Source organism: Tachypleus tridentatus, chromosome 6 (genome assembly GCF_004210375.1).
Source record: "Tachypleus tridentatus isolate NWPU-2018 chromosome 6, ASM421037v1, whole genome shotgun sequence".
Classification (NCBI taxonomy): Eukaryota; Metazoa; Arthropoda; class Merostomata; order Xiphosura; family Limulidae; genus Tachypleus; species Tachypleus tridentatus.
The window spans coordinates 11,709,173-11,719,515 of NC_134830.1; the positions used below are offsets into that span (position 1 = coordinate 11,709,173).

The 10,343-nt window shown below is 34.6% G+C and overlaps 1 non-coding gene across 1 annotated transcript; it reads right to left on the reverse strand.

The window, feature by feature from the left end:
- Positions 1 to 276: 276 nt before the first annotated feature.
- Positions 277 to 349, reverse strand: TRNAA-AGC (transfer RNA alanine (anticodon AGC)). Its single transcript has one exon. It is a non-coding gene; the product is annotated as a tRNA-Ala (tRNA).
- Between the last annotated feature and the right edge of the window lie 9,994 nt (positions 350 to 10,343).

Genomic DNA, 10,343 nt, shown 5'->3' on the forward strand with positions numbered 1-10,343 from the left:
GAAAATTAATGACAAATGCGTGGTTTCACGTAACATCCTTATGTCGGGAACATTGAGTTGTATTCTCCTTCGGTGAGGTGAGATCAGTTGGAGTTGCTTCAAACTTCACTTGCTACCTGATATGTTCTTCATAAATAAATTTAATTATGACAAGAGTAAACTGAAATATGTACTTCGTCATTTAACTTTTAGAGCACTATGTACTTGTAGTAGACAGATACTTTTTCTCACGGAATGTGTGTCTAGTAACCATAGAACCTTTTAAAAGTGGAAGATTGGAGACGCCGGGTATCGATCCCGGTACCTCTCACATGCTAAGCGAGCGCTCTACCACTTGAGCTACGTCCCCTATGTCTTAAACTTTAATGGTACAATACTTAATTAAAACAAATATCGAGTGTGTTTTTTTGTTGTTTTTTTTAACTTAAAGTGTATTAGAACTGGTTTAGCAAGTGATACGAAAGTATGTCAGTAAGTAAACGTCGGGTTAAATAACACATATTTCACGTACAGGTTTTTACTGTATCGTTTCATGATTCACTTGACACTATAAAAACTTTATAAAATATTTGAAGTGATAAAACACGTAACGTCCCTTTCTTCACTCAAAATATGATCAGTTTATCTTTAAACAAAGTTATGAGTATAATGATAAAAGTGAGTTAATATATAATAAAAGAATATTTCTGTCACATAAAACCAACATTTCAAAGTTGTAAGTAAATGTTATGTTTTTATGCAGCATATCTTCATCTTTATTAACATATCTTTATATGTGTTAATCGATTAACAACTACCGGGACGCGAGTTAACGTCCTGTCACCGATGGTGCTCAACTTTACAGCTGTGAGAGCGTTATAACGTGATGGTTAATTTTATTATTTGTTGCGAAAACTAAATCGAGATGTTGTTGTATCGTCTATCATTTCAAATTAGTAATAGTTAACACAGGTAACACCCAAATGGCTCCAAACGAACACACAAATTATATCTTATTTTGCCATATATCTGCTAACTTCATGAACATGAATGATAAGTCTCTGTTAAATAACAATTAAAGAAGAAACACAGATGTGTCTTACAGTAGAAGAAAGACAAAAACATATCAGAAAACTTCATGAGGAAATATAACCACTTAGATCTGTTGTACAGATTCATGTGGCTGGTCGCCCAGAAATTTATGTAATAACATATAAGTGATAAAGTTTTATATTCTAGATGTGGCTGTTAGTTTTAAGCCTTTGTGAATAATTTACAATTTAATACATATATCAAGCTGATATGAGACATCTTACCATTAGAATGTACTAAATCTAACAATAATTTAGTTATGTTATAGTTGTAGAAAATGTGTTATATAACATAAATCAGAAAAGTAGAATCACAGGGGCAACATTAACCACGAGAATTTAATCAGCTTTTGTAACAATCCTGATGTTATTACAACAGTTAAATCGTGAACGGTTTCAAAAAACATTGTATAGAAATGTCTATAAAGATGGTGATAGTTATGTAGCTTATACTTGGCCTGGAATGTTTTAACATATTAGTTTGATGTGGTGACTCCCCGCTAATATAGCGGTATGTCTTCGGCTTTACAACGCTAAAATCAGGGGTTGGATTTCCTTCAGTGGGCTCAGCAGATAACCCGATGTGGTTTTGCTATAAGAAAACACACACACACACAGATGTGGTGATTATATGTGATGAATGTTTGTGCTCTTATTGTAGCAAAGCCACATCTATCTATCTGCTGAGTCCACCGAGAAGAATCGAATCCTTCGTTTTAACGTTGTAAATCCATAGACTTACCACTGTACCAGCGCGGGATAATAGTGATGAATTCTGTTTTAAGTAAAATTGAGCGAATAAATGAATCTTTATGTAAATAAATATGTATCGCAAATAAAATCAATACATAATTCAATAATGTTAAGATTTGTTCAATAACAACAAATAGTGAAATAAATAAACAGTTTTTGTTCTCCATTTACTATTCTTTTTTCTCATGCTATTCAGTTAATTGGCGATTTTCTCATGAAAACTTTTGTCACTAAAACAGTTTTCATTACTAAGTTTTAAACACAAATGAAGGAGCTAGAAAATAATTTAATTTTAAATCACCCCAGCTGGAAAGTTAACAGATGATTTAATGAATGTAATAACATCTGGATTATTAAAAAAAAACACTAAATGTTAAATTATATTCTAGAAATAATTATATAATATAGATTTTATTAATCAGTAACAAACTTTGAAAGATTTGAAAGGTTTTAACAACTCTCAAGAACTTAAAAATAAATACTTAATTAAAACATCAAGAACTTTTCTATGGGAAAGACTTGAACCACGTTTAATTAGATAACAGTTATTCAGTTACAATGTACCACCGTGCTTTATATATACTAGTACAGTCTCACAGGTAGGGGTATAAACACAATACATAAAATGGTCAAAACATATTATGAAAATGACTGTAACTATGTGTATTGTTCGTAACGAAATACAAGCATACTTACCTTAAATATATACAACGTATTTACTTAGGAAAATAAATAGAAAACATAACAGAAAACCCAAACAACAACAACAAAATATTTCACATCAAGTATGGAACACGACCTGACAAAAATCAATATAACCAGTGGCACAGCTGCAGTCTGCTGACTTATAAGCTGGGATTTATTCACGTGGTGGACAGAGCATAGATAGCCTATTGTGTAGCTGTGTGCTAAGAAAGTAGATTAAGAAGTTATATCCATATCAGTGAATATCATACAGTCTCGTTGTTTTTACCACGGTAACATTTCCATGTGTAAACATAACACATTAAACTTCTCAACAAACACGCGTAAGAGGTATTATGTGAGTAGAACTTTTATTTATTTTGTTCATTAGTTATGATGGTTAATTACACGTGATTTAACAACGTGCCAGTAACGTAATGAAGTACCTACCAACAGACTTTTAAGATCTACATGCGTGAATGTGTCAAAGTAATTAGTAATTCTGATAAATTTCTTAGTGTCTTGTGTAGATTAAATGTGATGAAGTAACTACTATGGGTCCAATGATAATAAGTTTCTTCTCCCAAAGATCTGCTTCACTATGGTTCCATAGTTTGGTTGCCGTTCCATAGTATTGTAGCAGTCTTTCATTTTCGGGTTTGCTGTTACTATTTACCATTACATGGCCAATAATCATGGCTTGGTTTCTCAATACGCTATGTTCGAAAGGGTACTGAAAATCATATTACATATGGATCGTTACAGGACCCATGATTACGGTTCTCATAGTATGTAGTTTATTTTCTTATGTGCTAATCTCTTCCTTCTGCATTACACTCATGTTTCTTTTATAAAATAAAATAAAACAAAACATTTCTGTGTTTTAACATACAGTTACAAGTCATCTCGACAAGTAGTTACAATCTTTAGTGTTTTAAGTGACAAAGAAAGGAAGTCGACGTCTTAATGTGAATTATTACAGATATTACAAAGTATTCAATCGAAAGGTTATTAAAAACTATTTACTTTGGAAGACGTTAAAATTGAGTCACCTTTATACATGTGCATTAGAAGAATAAATAATTGTAGAAAAAATTCATTTAGTGATTGTTTTAGTGGCGCTTTCAGCAGCTCAAGCAACGTTAATTATTTCAACTTGTATTCTACTACAAATAATCCCTGTATTTCTTCACGGAAATTTCTTTATGTAGAAATCCAAGGATCCATTAAACACCTGAGAGGTGATTAGAACTACGATAAACATTTCTGTACGGATGTTATTATAACATATAAAAATATAAATAAGAATATCTATCTCATGTTTACACAAGAGTCAATAGTTGTTTCTTATCATTCTACTGATTCTTTAAGTGGTGGTATTCGGCCTGGCATGTCCTAGCGCGTAACGGCGTGCGCTTCGTAATCTGAGGGTCGCGGGTTCGCGCCCGAGTCGCGCCAAACATGCTCGCCCTCCCAGCCCTGGGGGCGTTATAATGTGACGGTCAATACCACTTTTCATTGGTAACATAGTAGCCCAAGAGTTGGAGATGGGTGGTGATGACTAGCTGCCTTCCCTCTAGTCTTACACTGCTAAATTAGGGACGGCTAGCACAGATAGCCCTCGAGTAGCTTTGTGCGAAGTTCCAAAAACAAACAAACAGTGGTGGTATTTTTAATATTTCTTCAGCCATTCCCTGCTCTGTAATCAATAAAAAATATTGCTTAGATTGAAAGAATATCGATATAAAATACACATCATAACCTTTTTTTTAACTATTTCTACCTGGATACAGAGGCCAGGCATGGTCAGGTGGTTAAGACTCTAGACTAGTTATCCGAAGGTCGCGAGTTCAGATCCTCGTTCTCCCAAACATGCTCTCCCTTTCAGCAATGGGGTCATTATAATGTGGCAGTCAATCCTACTATTCGTTGGTATAAGAATAGCCCAAGAGTTGGCGATGACTACCTGCCTTCCCTTCAGTCTTACACACTAAATGAAGGACGGCTAACGCATAGCCCTCGTGTAGATTTGCGCGAAATTCAGAAACAAACAAACAAACCAAAATACGGACGTCATTTGTATATGGATAGATACAAAAGTCATGTTTTGGGATACATAGAGATGACTATTAATAGATCAATTAAACCAAAATATTTGAATATTTATTATATAACTAGCAGAGAATGTGGTATATCTTCAAATTTTCTAGTGTCTTTAATATTTTACAAATACTTTTGGAGTTTTTCTTCGTTTAACTTACCCTCGTTATTAGTTGATTTGAATGTTGTATATTAGCCTCTTCCCCAAAGTACATCGATTTGTTTTTGAGTTTTGTGCAAAGCTACACGAGGACTATCTACTTTAGCCGTCCCTAATTTAGCTGTTAATGACCAGATGGAAGGGAGTTAGTTATCACTATCTACCGCTACATTAAATTCCATTATTCTTGAACACTTTTTTTGGTAAGATAAGTAGAGACGCAGTTCTTATAAAACAAACAATACAAACTACCTCTCTTCAATATCCATAGCTGGTTTGATTTTGTTTTTTGAATATCGCGCAAAACTACTCGAAGGCTATCTGCGCTAGCCGTCCCTAAATTTTGCAGTGTAAGACTAGAGGGAATGCAGCTAGTCATGGTCACTTCCCGCCAACTCTTGGGCTACTCTTATACCGACGAATAGTGAAATTGACCGTCACTTTATAACGCCCCAACGGCGAAAGGGCGAGTATGTTTGGTGTGACGGGGATTTGAGTCCGCGACCCTCAGATTATGATAATTTTCTATTTAATGCTGATTGAAAACGACCATTTTCTTCATCGCTAGATAAACGACAATATTCGAGACTGCTCAAGTTGCAAAGTGTTAGTCTGACGTAATTGTGTTACTTCTCAATGATTGGTCACTTTATTAAGATTCTCTTGCACTCCTACGTCCAAGTTTAAAGAAAACCCAGTCAATTTGTATATTCTTGTATATTCTAAGGTTATATACCGCTTCAGCTGTTTACCAAAGCCCTAAAAAAACCAAAGATGAAATCAAGTCACAGTTATTACACAATACAATGGGTAAGATTAGAAGTTACGAGATATCATAATGAGTACCTATCTCACAAGATCTTCGTCAGCGAAGAAATTTTTTTGTTTTCTTAACTGTATTCGAACCTGTCTGTTATTAGAGCCTACCACTGAAGCCAAACTAAGGACAATGTGAATTTTACTCGGAGAACAACTATGTCTGTTAACTACTGAACATGGGTAAGATGGCTAACAAATAATTGTTAATTGCAATAGGCATTAGGCGAACTATCATTTAACCGTTTTCTTTAAGAGTCTCCTAGATCAGGCATTTCACTCGCACTCTGAAGGTCGCCAGTTCTAAATCCCTTTCCACTAACCATGTTCGCCCTTTCAACCGTAAGGGCCTTATAAATTGATGGTGACTCACACTATTTGTTGGCAAAAGAGTAGCCCAAGAGTTGGCGGTGGGTGCTAATAACTAACTACCTTCTCTCCCCAGTTTCTCATTACTAAATTAGGAACGGCTAGCGCAGATAGCCCTCGTGTAGCTTTACACGAAGTTAATAACAAACAAACAATTAACAAAGTCTTTCAGAATTCAATTGTCTCCAAACCGTACTATCCAGGGGACATTATAGCAGAGGTCTTACAGAAAAGGACAAGTCATGCAAAAATACATTTCGTAGACGCAGATAAGTATCATATCTTTACTGATGTTCAGAGTTCAAGCTGTTGACGTTTAATGGCTTGTGGTGTATGATTTCATTCATCGCATTTCACCCTTAATTATATCAGTGATACAGCAAAAATATAGAACAAACCGTATAAGGTGCTTGATAATTTTTAGTTCTTCTAACAATACAAGACTGCAGGAGGTAGCATAGTGGTGTGGGGAAATTTCATGTTACAAGAGAAGAGCCATTTGATTTATTTTTAAAAGAAATTCAAACCTAATAAGCAAACATTTCCCATTAAAATAGCGAAGTATATATATAGATATATATTGCATTTTTGTCCACCGAAAAACGTAATGGTACCTATAGTCAATCTTAGTGGGTTGAATATTCACAATTTTTAGGTCATTCGCCTCTACGATCGAATATGACAATTACATGTATCTTTTTTACCTCCATTCGGTGTCAAGTTCTGGCTGCGATCTTAACGAAATGATGTTCACCTGATATTTGAGTTTTAATAAAGTGATCAGTCACTTTAATTTTAGACTGTTTTAATAGTCGATTTAATTGTATATATTATGTACAGTTTAGTTTTTGTTCGTAATTTCCGTTAGTTTGCCAGAATTTGTATCGAATGCACGTGTGTGTATTTCTTTAATTGCAATAATTAAATATTTTCTTTTTAACCTTTTCAATAGAGTCTATTTGTTGCTGTTCTGTACTGCTTCATGAACTCTGAGGTGAGAAGTTTTATTCTTTTATCATGTGCTGTATTAAATATTACTTTGTTCCAGCGATATCATTTTACGTTATCTAAAACCTAACATATTATGGTATTTAATCCAACACATATTGACACTGTCGGTGGGCACTGATCTCTGTCAAAGTTTTGGTTCGACTGGGAGAATAAAATTTGAATGTAAACATATTAGAAATTTTAATAATTCATATTCAATATTGTAAGAATAAATTTTAATAAAACATGTCCAGAGAGGACTCCAAATGAACTGATTTTCTCGTCAGTTACAGTTCTCGAAACGTGCGACTTCAAACACATCCAATGTAGTAAGGCGTGCGACTCGTAATCCGAGGGTCGCGGGTTCGCGCCCGCGTCGCGCCAAACATACTCGCCCTTTCAGCCGTGGGGGGCGTTATAATGTTAGGTCAATCCTATTATTCGTTGGCAAAAGAAAAGCCCAAGAGTTGGCGGTGGGTCGTGATGACTAGCTGCCTTCCCTCTAGTCTTACACTGCAAAATTAGGGACGGTCAACACAGGTAGCGCTCGAGTACCTTTGTGCGAAATTCCAAAACAAACAATACCAAAAATAAACATTATTTGTCATAAATCATAATTTTAATTAAGAAAAAAAAACACGATCAACACTAATATAAATGTTGGAGGTATTCCACACACTACAAATATTTAAAATTCAGTGAACAGCTAAAATAGGATAGAAAAAATACTTAATTTAAAAATAACATTTCGCCAGTGTTAACGTGGCGCCATCTGGTATTCATCACAACTGAACAGGAAAGTCATATACCCCGAACGGGTGAAGTTACAAACATAACTCTGAGAGTAGCATAAATGTAAACCTGCTCCACGTGCTTTATTTATTAAAGCTTTTTATCCTTTTATTGAAACGGCTTCTTTTATTTAACGTTTTTTAATATTAGATTCTCGACAAATGATTTTAACAGTTTTATTCCCACAACAGTGTTTTGTATTTTGTCTGTACAGTGTTCTTATAACTAAAGGCTATGTATACAGTTTCCGTCATATATAACACTTCCAGAAGTTAGAAGGCCTCTCTGATTATTGGGTTTTCTTGCAGAGTTATATATACCTACGTTTTATGACCATATATATATAGCCTTAATGCTGGCTTTCTATTTTATTTCCCTCTAGTAACTCTCAATAGCACAGAAAACCCATTGTATAGTTCTGTTCGTAATTAACAACAATCTACTTTATTTTACATTTCACTCAATTCCAGAAACCAAACTAGATTAATTTTATTGTTAACAAAGTTCAAGAAAGTTCCTCAGGAAACGCAGTCATGAATTGTACTTTCAGAGCATTATCGTTCTAACATTATCTTTTTAAATTTATAATGTTTCTATTGTCATTCAGGCTGGAACACTGCTGTCTCTCATACTGTGATACACGAGAACTCGTTAATTCAGGAATAAATGAAGTTTTTTGGCTCTAAAAGAATCACATGTGTAAACACCTATTTGTGGTATTCCAGTAGAATAATCCAATACCTAATATTTGTTTTCTAGTAAGCTAATTATCCAGAGTGATCGTATTTGCCTTTCAAAACACTTACATATTTTTCTGTTTAGAAAAATAAAACCGAGACTCATACTTTTTAATTATATGTTATAAACACCATATATGTTAAAAATTTATTTCGGTTAATATATCTAGCAGATAAGACATGTTTTGTGCTATTAAATGTCTTACAGTAATTAACTCCTTCTTTAGGTACAAACTGCTCTGCGAAACGCTTACCAGCGCGCCATCTTACGGCGAAATCCCAATCATCGATTAAAGTATGGTCATGGCTTTTCACGCACATCTGCTACCTGTCTGACAGGCTATGATACTACGCTCATTGATGCCACTCGTTCTAAAGTGTCGCCCTTTCTCAATACTGTGGTACATCTGCGCGAGATAATCGAACCTGAAGAATATTTTGGAAGAAATAGGTCAGAATTCTCAAGATTAAGTTCCGTCAATGGAAGAGTATTACATTTTAAGGAAAGAAATTGAACGTGCCCTCTGTAGCTGCGTTATCTGTTTCTAGTAGTATGAACTACAAATTGAGAATTATCTTTTAAAAAACGTATAGATAGGTATGTGATATATTGTCTAATCGTATAAGAAATCGAGATACGATTTACGACAGGTTGTAAAACAAGGTACTGCTGTTAGTCTTGTAATATATCTTTCCGCACATGAACATCTTGAGTAGCACTTCAACAGTTAAACAGAAGACTGTAGATATGGAACATTTGTGAAGAAATGAACAAATAGACTGTATATCAACTAGTGTAAGTTTATATTATGTTCTTTGTTATGAACAATGTTATCATCGTCGTTTATATTATTTTAAATCATATGTTAGATTCTATAAAGCTTATTCGATGTTTCTAGATGTGAATTTCCGTGTACCGTTTTATATTCATGTACATTTGTAGTTGGATTGTTCTTCTAATGTGTCAGCTGATATTTATACAGATGATGGTAGTTTCCAGTGCATCAGCTGATTTTTATACAGCTGGATATAGGTTCCAATATATATATTCTGGTATCCATACGACTAGTTTCAGTTTTCAATGTGTCAGCTGATATTCATACAACTGACGGTAGGTTCCAGTATATAAGCTAATACCCACACAGTTATTTATAAGTTCCAGTGTATTAACTGATACCCATATAGGTTCCAGTATATCAGCTGGTATTCATCACGTTGATGGTAAATCCCAGTGCGTCACAAGACTTTCATACAGTTAACTACAGGGTTGGGTGTGCCAACTGATATCCATATAGTTGGTTGTAGGTTCGAATATTCCATTTTAAAGCCATGTTACTGGATGTAGGTTTAAGTGTGCCAGCTGATGTTCATGTAGCAAGATAAATATCAGTGTTTATATATTTCTGAATGCTGGTTACTATTTCGATTTTGTGATTTTATCTGTCTGAGAACTACTTCCCACTTCTGGTGCTAGCAAAACCAAAGGTGGCAGGTGAACTCGGGGTGTCTCGGGGAATATTCTCATGGTATATAGCACAGCTCTTCCACTCTTATTTATTTCGAGCGTCAAATAAATTCAAAACGCACCTGGAAAATCCCTCAGGTATGGTGAGAGTCTATAAATAGTATTAAAAATTTATTCAGGTCGCTTGACTATTCTCAGGTATCATATCGGCATTTTAACAGATTTTCTTTCCAATAGAAGCCCACTTGAGGTAGCTATACATATAATTATAGATAATGGACGAATGTGATCTGTACCCTGGGATTTCTGTGAAACATGAAGAGGCATTTAAACAATGTAGCTGTACACCACTTCATGCATGTGGAAGCTGTTAGATGAAGTTGGATCTGAGTTCCTATTAGTCATAT